Below are 8,517 nucleotides of genomic sequence, written 5' to 3'. Positions count from 1 at the left end.
CTGGAGACGTACGGTATTCAACTAGTGCACCTAAGCCCCAACTCCGTGGTGGTGTTGGCGACTTTCGCGCATCTCTGCGAAATATTCGTGGGGGTGATGCCGTCGGCGACGCTGCTTCGCCATTTTTTCGTCCTTCGGCCGGTGGGGAAGAAGAGGGGGCACTCCACGGCGGACGTCGCGGGGTGCTGCAACCTTCGGCTCCGGGACGGCCTGGGGGATCGTTACATTCCCCAGGTGCTGTGCAGCAAGTGGGAGGAGTGGCGATGGGACTGGTTCTTCGTCGACGTCGACCCCCATGAGCGCCTCGAGCTGCCGGAGGCGGCGACGGAACCTCGGCAATCGACGTGGGAGGCGCCGGCGCCGGAAGACACGAGGCTGAAGCCGGTGCTGGAGCGCATCATGGAATTGCGCGAGTCCGGGTTGACCTCCGTCATGGTGGTCGTGGACTTCCTGCGCCGTCGGCTGGCGCCCTTGCGAGAGCGGGCCCGGCCGAGCTGGTTTTATACCGGGCCGGAGGACATCACCAGGACCCAGATCGGCACGAGATGGGATCTGGGGCAGGCGGAACTGCGGGGGATGACAAGGGTGATCACCGGAACGGAGGACATGAGCCGGACGGAGCTCCCGTGGCCGGAGATGGCGCTCTGCGCCAACCCTAACCGGGTGGCCATCATGGTGGGGCTGCCGGAGTTTGATGCCCAGGGGCTTGTGGACCGGCCAAGAAGCCGGAGTCTCGAGGCCTCCGAACTCCCCGGGCTAGAGGAGCTACTGGGCGAGGAGACTACTGCTAGCTCGGCGTGGGCTGGCGACGGGGCCGCCGCAAGCAGCAGCCACCGTGCCAGAGAGGAGGGCGCCACTGAAGTCGTCGAGGAGGTGGCGCCGGGAGATCGGGGAAAGCGTCCCCGGGCCCTGATCTTGGTGCCGGACTCTCCGCCGTCGCCAACGGTAGCGGCGGCATTTCCGGTGCTGGAGCCGCGGCTGGTGCAGATGGGGCCCGCACCGGCGCCCGCGACCCGTATGGCGGAAACTGAGACCCGCGCGACGGCACCCGAGGCCCGCACGACGGCGCCCGAGGCCCGCGTAGCGGCACCCGAGGCCCGCATGACGGCGCCCGAGGCCCGCGCAGCGGTTCAGGCGAGCCCCCAGCGGAAGAGGCGGCGGGAGGAGTCTGGACCGACGGCGCCGGACTCGGACATCAGGCTCCCAGCGGCCAAATGGCGGTATCGGTGAGTCTTCTTTCCTGCTTTTCCATGGACATTTCTGGCCCGAACTAAGCTTCGGCGTTTTTTATTTGTCTCCCATAGGCCGACCGCAGGCGCTACTGCAACGGAGAAAGAGCGGGCGCCGGGACCAGAGCCGAGCCCGCCTGCCGTTCCGACGGAGGCGGGCACCGGAACGGTGGAGGCGCCAATCGTCGTGGCGGCCAGCGGGAGAGAGACAGAGGCGGCGGCCGAGAGGAGGACGGAGCAAACGTCCGGATCCTTGGCGCCAGCGGAACCTACCCCGGGCGCGGAGAGCCTGGGGCGGATGACGGTGGAGGCAGACGCTTTGCCAGGGCCGGCGGACAGGGCGGCCGATGCGGGAATGCGGCCGCCGTCCGAGTCTTCGGCGCCGGCGGAGCCTACCTCGGGTAGGCAGAGCCCCGGGCGGATGGCAGCGCAGGGCCCTGCAGAGAGCTCGGCCCCCCTGGAGGCACTCTGCGGAGAAGCCTGGGCCCCACCGGTGTCCGGCCAGCCCGCCGATCCTTTCCTGGCCGCCATTGAAGGCGTCCAAGTAGCGGTCGGGCGGCTGGGCGCAGCGGTGGATGCCAAGGAGGGGGAGCTCGAGGCCGAGCGCGCCCGCCTGGCTTTGGAGAAGGCGCAGCTGGTGGGCGCCCAGGAGGAGGCCCGTGTGGCGGCCGCGCGGGAGCGAGAAGACGTCGCCCGCCTGGCTGAGGCGTCGAGGCAGCAAGCTGCCGAGGCCCTTGTCAGGATGGGGCAGGCGTAGGAGAGGGAGGCGGCAGTCGCAACTCGGGAGCAGGCGGCGGAGGAGCGGCAAGCGGAGCTGACCCGCCGGGAGGGCGCGGCCGAGAAGACGCGCGCCGACCTCCAGCGCTGGGAAGACGACCTCCGGAAGATCAGAGAAGAAATCAAGCGCTGGGAGGAGGACGTCTCCATCCGGGAGGTGGACAATGAGCTATCGGCATCGGATCTCGGTGCTCGGGAGGATTCGGTGGCCCAGCAGGAGGATGTGCTGGCCCGGCGGGAGGGTGAGCTGAGTCGCCGAGAAGGCGAACTGAGTCGTCGAGAGGGCGAAGCTGTCGCGGCGGCCATGGCGACCAGGGCGGAGCAGAACGCGAAGCACGAGGCGGAACTGGCCGCCCGCGAACGCGCTTTATCCGAGATGGTGGCCAAGACGAAGCAGGCTGCCGCCCCCGCAGCAGTTGGCAGTTCTTCCGGTCCGGTCGGGGACCAGGGACTCGAGGCACAGCTACGGGCCGCCAAGGAGAAAATCGAGACCGCCTTTGTCTCGCGGGTCAACCTCGAGCATATGCTGGAAGACATACTCCGGCGGATGCGGCGGGCCGTAGAGAAAAGTGGTCTCGGACGGCTCGTTGACGACAAGAAGGGCGGCGCCCCCGCACGACAAGTGTTGGGGCTGCAGCAGGTCTGCGAGCGCCTCGAGGCCCTGCCTTGGGCAGTCCAGGAACTCGCCGCCCGGGAGGGACGTGGCTTGGCACATGCAGTGGCCGAGCACGTTCTGGCCTGTTACCGAAGCAGGGACCCAAACTTCCCGCTGGAGCCAGCGCGAGAGGGAGTGGTCGAGGCTGAGGGAGAGGCTGCCCGGGCAGCGGTCCGGAGTACCGCCGCCGAGGTGGCGGGCGGCTTCAGGCGAGAAGTGCCGCCGCCGCCAGCCCCCGGGGACGACTCGGAGGATTCAGCCGACGCTTCTGCCGCCGACTAGGCCTTTTGTACCCTTTTTTCTTTTGTTGTAGATGTAGGAGTGAACCCTTAGAAAATGCCTTGTATATATCCTGTGAATATTAAATGGCAGTTTTTCCTTGGGCTCGCAACTCTAGTTTCTCTAAGTGTTTGATGCTTCTTCTGGTGTTTTACTTTGAAGTCCCGGGGAGTACTCAGTCGGGCCGATCCCGAGCTTCCCGTCCCCGAGGATGAAGTTGTCTTGATCGCTGTTGCTGGCACAGTCGGCCTTCGAGCTCTCACGAGTCCGCATTGCCTAAGTTAAAAAACAAAGACAAACTCCCTTGCCCGGGAGATAGATCAATCCCGCTCGGAACACGCCGTGCCTAATGAACATTTTTTCACTTTGCGACCACTCAGTTAGTAGAAGGGAGACGCGTGCGGGCGAGAATGTGACCAAGAGTCCTCGCGGTCCGGTGGTGCCCGGGCTTAAAACGGGCCGGACCGAGCACTGACAGCCCGCCCCCGAGACCTGAGCTCCGGACTACCCGAGTGGCTCGAGCGATAGGATTACCCAGGGTACCCGAGGACTCGGTAGTGCTCGGGGTCCTTAAAAGCGGACCGAACACCACGACCACCACGAAGGGCTTCGGTCAGACATTATCGCACGTGCGCTACTCTTTTCTGCAAACCGCTCTGTCGTTTTGGGAAAAAGTAGACACGCGGCAGGGTTTTTGCGTGCGAGGAGACCACCTCACCGAACAGATTAAGGCGCGAGAGCCCCCGAGAATGACTCGGGAACATAAATTTACTGAAAGCAGACTTGTCTGAATATAACCACTCACCGGACAGCTGTCGGCCTTCCGGCCCACCGATCCAGGAGGGATGTGCTTTCGAGCTCGGGTGCCCGGGAACTTAATTCTTTCAACGGGGCGCCCGAGCGCTCGGAGGCGTACGAGGCTCCTAGGGTCGGGTGATCTCGACCACCCAAGCCTAAGTGGTAGGACCACCCGAGGACCCTTGGGGCCGACCAGAGACCGGGGCATTGAAGCCCTCGCGGCCGAGCTGCTCGCAATCGCCAGCCTGTGACTTAAGAGAAAAAATAGGATTTCTTTGTCTGGTGCGCTCTGTTAGTGCGGTACTTGCTATAGACTGCTCTCGTTTTTGACCCGAGACCTCTCGAACACCCAAACCGGCGGACAAGAGCAGGCAGAGGCACAACCCAGAGGTCCTATGGTTTGGTGGCGCCCGGGTATGACAAACCAGACTGAGCACCGACAGCCCGCTCCGGGGGCCCGAGCTCCGGACTACTCGAGCAGCTCGAGCGATGGGATTACCCAGAGCACCCCGAAACTCGGCAGTGCCCGGGAGCCTGTCATGACACCGAACACCACAGCGTACCATGCCGGACGTAAGGCAGCGGTGACTGCTCGCATGCATACCGATCGGGATTCTTTTGTCAGCGGGGAAAAAGAGAGAGAGCAAACTTTTTCTCGCACAACCGAGCACCTCACCAGACAGATTAAACATACGGAATCCAGAAAAAATATTTTGACATAGCGATTGCTTATTGAAATACTGAATGTGCAATATTTACAAGGTTGGGCGACAGCGACTTACCCAAGGGGCGAAGCCCTCGGACTGCTTGGGCGGGGAGAAGCCCCCGGCCTTGCTGACCTGAGTTGCGAGCATGACCATCTACGGATAGAAGCGTCGGAGATGCTCGATGTTCCACGGATTCGGGAGTGGCTGTCCTTCCTCCGTCGCCAACCTGAAAGAACCTGCCCGCGGGACCTCGATCACGGTGAAGGGACCCTCCCACACAGGGGACAGCTTATTCATTCCTTCGCGCGACTGGACGCGTCGGAGAACTAGGTCCCCCACCTCGAGAGACCGGGCCCGGACATGGCGCAGATGATAACGCTGCAGACTCTGCTGGTATCGAGCCGCGCGGACGGCGGCACGCCGCCGGCGCTCTTCCAGGTAGTCCACGTCGTCGCGTCTTTGCCGCTCCTGCTCACCCTCAGAGTATGCATGCACTCGAGGGGAGCCCAGAGTGAGCTCGGAGGGGAGGACTGCTTCGGCGCCATAGACGAGGAAGAACGGAGTCTCCCCGGTGGCGCGGCTTGGCGTAGTCCGATTGGCCCACAGCACGGCTGGCAGCTCGTCTACCCATCCCTTCCCATGCTTAGCGAGCACGTTATAGGTCCGGGTTTTGAGGCCCTTCAGTACCTCTGTGTTGGCGCACTCGACCTGCCCGTTACTCCGAGGATGAGCGACGGAAGCGAAGCAAAGCTTGATGCCAAGATCTTCGCAATAGTCCCCGAACAAGGCACTAGTGAACTGGGTGCCGTTGTCGGTGATGATCCGGTTCGGGACGCCAAAGCGGCTGGTGATGCCGTGGATAAACTGGAGCACCGTGTTTTTGGTCACCTTGATGACTGGGACCGCCTCCGGCCACTTGGTGAACTTGTCGATAGCGACATATAGGTATGCATAGCCCCCGACTGCTCGGGGGAATGGACCCAGAATGTCCAAACCCCAGACCGCGAAAGGCCATGATAGGGGAATGGTATGGAGAGCCTGAGCTGGCTGGTGAATCTGCTTTGCATGGAACTGGCACGCCCTGCAGCGCCGAACCAGCTCGGAAGCATCCTGGAGAGCTGTAGGCCAGTAGAAACCTTGCCGGAAGGCCTTCCCGACCAGCGTGCGGAACGATGAATGGCCACCGCACTCGCCCTCGTGGACCTCAGCGAGAAGATCGCCGCCTTCGGTCCGAGAGATGCATTTCAGGAGGACACCTCCTGCGCTATGCCAGTAGAGATCCCCATCTACTATGGCATAGCGTCTGGACTGCCGAGCAACCCTTTCGGCAGACGCCTCATCCCTGGGTAGGAACTTTTCTTTCAAGTACCCTCGGATGTTAGACATCCACGAGGCATCTTGAGAACATTCGGTGAGCACAGCGCACTCGCCGGACGGCGGCGCCCTGACGGGGCTTCCCACTGAGGGCACCGTCGGGGTCTCCTGAATTGAGTTCGAGGTTTCCCCTTCATCCTGTTCGGCAGGCAGGACGGAAGGCCGTGTGAGTCTTTCTTCAAAGACTCCGGCAGGGACGCGCGCACGTGAGGAGGCCAGGCGAGAGAGCTCATCGGCCAGAGCGTTGTCGCGGTGAGGGATGTACCGCAACTCAAGGCCGTCGAAGCATCTCTCGAGCTTCCTGACCGCAGCCACGTACGCCGCCATTTGAGGATCCATGCACTGGTACTCCTTGGATACCTGGTTGATGACCAGTTGGGAGTCCCCTTTGATCAGGAGGCGACGAATCCCGAGCCCCACCGCAGCCCGGAGGCCGGCGATGAGACCTTCATACTCCGCCATGTTGTTGGATGCGCGGAACTGCAACTGTACGACGTACCGGAGCTCTTCACCTGTTGGGGAGGTGAGAACCACTCCGGCCCCTGTGCCTTTAAGCGAGAGGGAACCGTCGAAGTGCATGACCCAGTACCCGGGCACGTCGTGCTCGGGATAGGTAGAGATCTCTTCTGGGACGACGTAGGGGACGGGTGTCCATTCTGCCAAGAAGTCGGAGAGCGCCTGGCTTTTGATTGCCTGGCGACAGACGAAGTGTAGGTCGAACTCCGCCAACTCGACCGCCCATTTGACAACGCGCCCGGTGCCTTCCCGGTTCCGGAGAATGGGTCCCAGTGGATAAGTGGTAACCACCGAGACCTTGTGCGCCTGGAAGTAGTGGCGCAGCTTCCAGGAGGCGATGAGCATGGCATAGAGTAGCTTTTGCGCCTGGGGATACCTTGTCTTGGCTTCCTGGAGGACTTCGCTGACGAAGTATACCGGTCGCTGTATCCAGCGGGCCCGGACGCTGGCCCCACTCGGGGGGCTGCCGTAGCCCCCAAGGTCGGCGGCATGGTCGGGGCTGGCCGGGTACTCGGGCTCGATTCCTGGGCTGGGAAGAGCAGTGTGCTCGGGTTCGACCCCTTGCCCAGGGGGAGCCACGAGGACAAGTGAGTGGTCGGGGGCCTCTGGGAGCTGGGACCCAGCACCCGGCCCCGAACACTCGTCGCGCTCCACCACCAGCACTATGCTCACGACCTGAGGAGTGGCCGAAACATAAAGTAGTAGGGGCTCACCTTGAGAGGGAGCCACCAACACGGGTGGCGAAGTAAGGTACTTCTTTAAGTCGCGGAAGGCCTGCTCGGCCTCCGGTGTCCAGTCAAAACGTCCGGATTTCTTCAGAAGCTTGAAGAGGGGGAGCCCTCGCTCCCCGAGCTTGGAGATGAAGCGCCCGAGGGCTGCCATGCAGCCGGCGAGGCGCTGGACCTCCTTGAGTCGAACCGGGGGTCGCATCTGCTCGATGGCCCGGATCTTCTCTGGATTGACCTCTATCCCTCGGCCAGAGACCAAGAAACCAAGGAGCTTGCCCGCCGGCACCCCGAAGACACACTTCTCCGGGTTGAGCTTGAGGCGGGTAGAGCGGAGACTGTTGAAAGTCTCGGCAAGGTCCTCGAGCAGGGTGGCGCGGTCTCGGGTTTTGACCACGAGATCGTCGATGTAAGCCTCGACGTTGCGGCCAACCTGCGAGTTAAGAGTGATACGGATAGCGCGCTGGAAAGAGGATCCAGCGTTGCGCAGGCCAAAAGGCATTGACATGTACCAATAAGTCCCCACTGGAGTGGTAAAAGCAGTTTTTTCCTCGTCCCCTATGGCCATGCGAATCTGGTGATACCCAGAGTTTGCATCTAGGAAGCATAAAAGATCACATCCCGCAGTTGAATCTATAATTTGATCAATGCGAGGTAAGGGGAAGGGATCTTTAGGGCAAGCCATGTTAAGGTCGGTGTAGTCCACGCACATGCGAAGCTTGCCGTTGGCCTTCGGGACGATGACTGGGTTTGCTAGCCAGTCGGGGTGGAGGACTTCTCGGATGAATCCGGCGTCGAGGAGCTTGCTGACCTGCTCGCGGATAAACTCCTAGCGCTCTGGCGCCTGCCGCCGGACCTTCTTCTTCACCGGACGGGCGTCCGGACGCACGGCCAAGTGATGCTCGATCACCTCCCTAGGGATCCCGAGCATGTCGGACGGTTGCCAGGCAAACACGTTTATGTTAGCCCGGAGGAAGGCGACGAGCGCGCTTTCCTATTTGCTGCCCAGGTCGCTGCCGATACGGACAACCTGGGTAGCATCTTCGCCCACCACGACCTCCTTCGTTGGAACAGAGGTGTCGACGGTGAGTCGGGGTTTGGATGAAGAGGGTCCCGGGCCCCCTGTAGAGCCATCGACCTCGGCCTGCGCTGAAACCAGAGCCATGTATGATTGTTCGGCGCAGGAGACGGCGCCGCCGGAGTCGGCGATCACAGAGATAGAGCCTGTGGGGCCGGGCATCTTAACCGTAAGGTATGCATAATGCACGGCCATCATAAACTTGGCAAGCACTGGACGCCCGAGGATGGCGTTGTAGGGGAGAGGGAGTTCCGCGACATCGAAGAGGACGCATTCCGTGCGGAAGTTGTCCCGGCTCCCGAACGTGACAGGCAACTCAACCTGCCCGAGGGGCAGGGAGTGCCCAGGGGTCACTCCACAGAAGGGGAGCGACGGCTTT

Source organism: Phragmites australis, chromosome 19 (assembly GCF_958298935.1).
Source record: "Phragmites australis chromosome 19, lpPhrAust1.1, whole genome shotgun sequence".
Classification (NCBI taxonomy): Eukaryota; Viridiplantae; Streptophyta; class Magnoliopsida; order Poales; family Poaceae; genus Phragmites; species Phragmites australis.
The sequence above is the reverse complement of the archived record's forward strand: the minus strand, read 5'-3'. Positions refer to the sequence as shown.